Source organism: Chiloscyllium punctatum, chromosome 34, assembly GCF_047496795.1.
Source record: "Chiloscyllium punctatum isolate Juve2018m chromosome 34, sChiPun1.3, whole genome shotgun sequence".
Taxonomy (NCBI): domain Eukaryota; kingdom Metazoa; phylum Chordata; class Chondrichthyes; order Orectolobiformes; family Hemiscylliidae; genus Chiloscyllium; species Chiloscyllium punctatum.
The window spans coordinates 60,309,145-60,313,005 of NC_092772.1; positions in this window are offsets into that span (position 1 = coordinate 60,309,145).

The following is a 3,861-nucleotide window of genomic DNA, read 5'->3' on the forward strand; positions in this document are numbered from 1 at the left end:
CTACAAACTTCTCCCCAAGTCTGAAAGAAAAACAACCAGTTGTTCGTTTCCTGCCTCTCAGCCAAGTTTTCCCTCGAGTTAAAAAACAGCTGATTGCTGCTTTTTAGGTCACGTCTCTGTTTAAGCAACTATTTCAACCGAAACTCAACAGAGTTCCGAGGTCGGTGACTGTTCTGTGCGCTGTTCTCCCATTTCCCCAGAAAGCATTTACTGCTCAGCACAGGACATTGATTCCTTTTCCCCTGCTCAGTCTCCCCATTTAAAAAGCAGGGTGGAGATGTAGGGGTGAGCCAGGGACACTGTGTGGCCCCTGAGCATTCCCTGCCTACTTTGGGAAGACATTGACTTTGGTTTCAGTCCTACTCAAGGCCATTCTCTGACTTGTTTCCTCTTATCCCCCACCCCGGACACTGATGGCTCCTGCTGTTGCTTTGGTTCCAAACTGGAAAATGGGAGGCAGAGGTTTAGGCAGGGAATTTGGAGGATCTGCTCAGGCAGACCGCGAAAGAACCATAGATCAGAAATTCACCTGGATTCGGCACACAAGCGCGGTGGCTACAAGAGCAGGTCAGATGCTAGGAACACTGCAGCAAGTAACTCACCTCCTGACCCCTCAAAGCCTGTCCACCATCTACAAGGCACAATTCAGAAATGTGTTGGAATACTCAATAGACAATAGACAATAGATAATAGATGCAGGAGTAGGCCATTCAGCCCTTCGAGCCTGCACCGCCATTCAATATGATCATGGCTGATCATTCCCAATCAGTATCCTGTTCCAGCCTTATCTCCATAACCCTTGACTCCACTATCTTTAAGAGCTCTATCCAATTCTTTCTTAAATGAATCCAGAGACTGGGCCTCCACTGCCCTCTGGGGCAGAGCATTCCACACAGCCACCACTCTCTGGGTGAAGTAGTTTCTCCTCATCTCTGTCCTAAATGGTCTACCCCGTATTTTTAAGTTGTGTCCTCTGGTTCGGCACTCCCCCATCAGCGGAAATATGTTTCCTCCTGCCAGAGTGTCCAATCCTTTCATAATCCTATACGTTTCAATCAGATCCCCTCTCAGTCTTCTAAACTCAAGGATATACAAGCCCAGTCGCTTCAGTCTTTCCGTCTCCCCACTTACCTGGATGGGAGCAGCCCCAACAACACTCAAGAAGTTTGACACCATCCAGAACAAAGCAGTCCACTTGATTGGCACCACATCCACAAACATTCACTCCCTCTACCATCAAAATTCAGTAACAGCAGTGTGTACCATCTACAAGATGCACTGCAGAAATTCCCCAAACGTTCTTAGACAGCACCTTCCAAACCCAGGAGCACTTCCATCCAGAAGGGCAAGGGCAACAGATACATGGGAACACCACCCCCTGTAAGTTCCACTCACTATCCTGACTTGGAAATATATCACCATTCTTTCACTGTCGCTGGGACAAAATTCTGGAATTCCCTCACCACGGGCATTGTGGGTCAACCTCAGCAGATGGACTGCAGCAGCTCAGGAAGGCAGCTCACTACCACCTTCTCAAGGGGCAACTAGGGATGGGCAATAATTGGTGGACCCAGGCAGCAATGCCCATATCTTACAGATGAATTAAAAAGAAGCTGACAGCTTGACTACCTTTGTGTAATGATTGTAATGAGGTCAGTCGGGGGACTTCATAGAATATGAGTTCCCTGATTGAAGCTATGAATCTGGTCCAGTCGGGGAACCATGGTTGATATAAAAAAGGTTACGAATCAGGGATACTTTCACTCTGGTAACTGACTCTATATGAGGCAGTACTATCATCAAGGACTGCTCATGTGTAAATAAAGGGTGCTGTGGTGATGGAATATCACCCACTGTAGAGTTACTGCACTGAGAAGGCATCATTTTTTAAAATCATTTTCACTCACACAATGTGAGTGTCACTGGAGAGGCGTTTATTAAAAGAAGGCAGTTAGGGGTCACATGTCAGCAATTCTAGGTAAGGACAACACAGTTCCTTCCCTACGGGGACATTAGTGAAGCCGATGGGATTTTCCAATCATCATCATCTGATTCTTACTTCCTGATCTTTTTTTCCTCCCCCGATTGAATTCAAATCCCACCATCTGCCATAGTGGGACTTGAACACCAGAACTTCAACTGGGTCTCTAGATTCATAGGAGGAGAAAGTGAGGAGCGCAGATGCTGGAGTATCAGAGCTGAAAATGTGTTGCTGGAAAAGCGCAGCAGGTCAGGCAGCATCCAAGGAGCGGGAGAATCGACGTTTCGGGCATGAGCCCTTCTTCAGGAATCTTAAGGATTCATAGCCCAACAATACGACCGCTAGGACACTGGCTCCTCTCCGCAAGATGCATGTCTTACAGATATCACAGTCACGTGTTTTTTGAGCTGTGTGGGGAAGGTCGGAGAATGGGCTCCCCCAGAACCCGGAACTTAATGATGACCGTCTTGAGGAAGTTCAAGTGGAGGAATTTCTGCTTATTACGGCATCAATAAACTCACTGAACCCTGTGATTATATCAACAAATAGGACACCTGCTTGAGTAATACCTAGAGGCAGCAGCAACCGATTTAACTTGAGTTGTGCACCTCTAACATTAATCTCTTAGACACAGCCTAAAGCAAAATGTGCGAACAATGGGAGGACTGGTGATTGCAGACACGGACATGCACATAAATATTTGCACGTTTGGGCTACGTATTACTCTTTTTCAAGAAGCAGATGTTTCTAAGTTAAGTGCTACCCTGAGACTGATTAATGTGTACGCCCCAGTGGGTAAGAGTGAACGGTTGGCCGTCCTGCAGCAGCTTCCACTGTTGCTGGCTACGTCCAGGCCGGTCATTCTGACCGGAGACTTCAACTATATCATTGATGCAGATGGACGATCCTGCGGGGGGGACAGTAAACTGGACGCTACATCCAGAGCCCTGATGGACTCGGTAAAAGATGCCAAGCTGCGTGACGTCTTCAGGCACCCCTGCAGACGGAGCGCAGCGTAGATACACCTGGTCACGGGCAGACGGGTCTATCCGCTCAAGGATAGATTACCTGTTTGTGTCCCGAACGCTCTCGGTCAGATCCACTGACGTCAAGCTGGTGTTCTTCTCTGACCACTGCCTCCTGCTGGCTGACTGTCACCTACAGGACGAACAGCGGGCTGGTAAGGGAACGTGGAAACTGAACACAAAGCTGTTGACCCTGGGAAACATTGAGGAGCTCAAGAGGGACTACGCAGGTTGGAGAACTGAAAAGGCCCTCTTTGAGTCCCCAGCGGACTGGTGGGAAACAGTAAAAGGGAACATCAAGAGGCTCTTCATCCTCAAAGGTGTTCAGGAGGCAAGAGAGAGGCGGGGAAAACTGTCCCAGCTCCAGGAAAGTATGCAGAACCTGCTCCTGCTGCAGACGATGGGGGTCAATGTCATGGAGGATCTCAAGGAGGTGAAGGGCCAGCAAGCCTCGCTCTTTGCCTCCAAGATAATCTTCCGGTCCAGGGTCCGCTCGGTGGATCAGGACGAGACGTGCTCACGTTTCTTCTTCCAGAAGGTGCACAAAGAGAGCTCCGTGCTCAGCAGCTTGAAGAAAGAAGATGGCTCGGTAACGTCATCTCAGGCTGACGTCATGAGGATCAGTAAATCCTTCTATGCCAGCCTGTATGACGTGAAGCTGACCGACAGAGCGGCCTCCCAGTCGTTCCTGTCCTCTATCACGGAGGTCTTAGACGACGGAACACAGAGAGGCTGGACCAGCCGCTATCTCTGGATGAGCTGACCAAGGCCCTCGAGTCCTTCGAAAAGAATAAAACTCCCAGAAGTGACAGCTTACCGGTCGAGCTCTATTCTGCTCTGTGGGACTTGATTGGC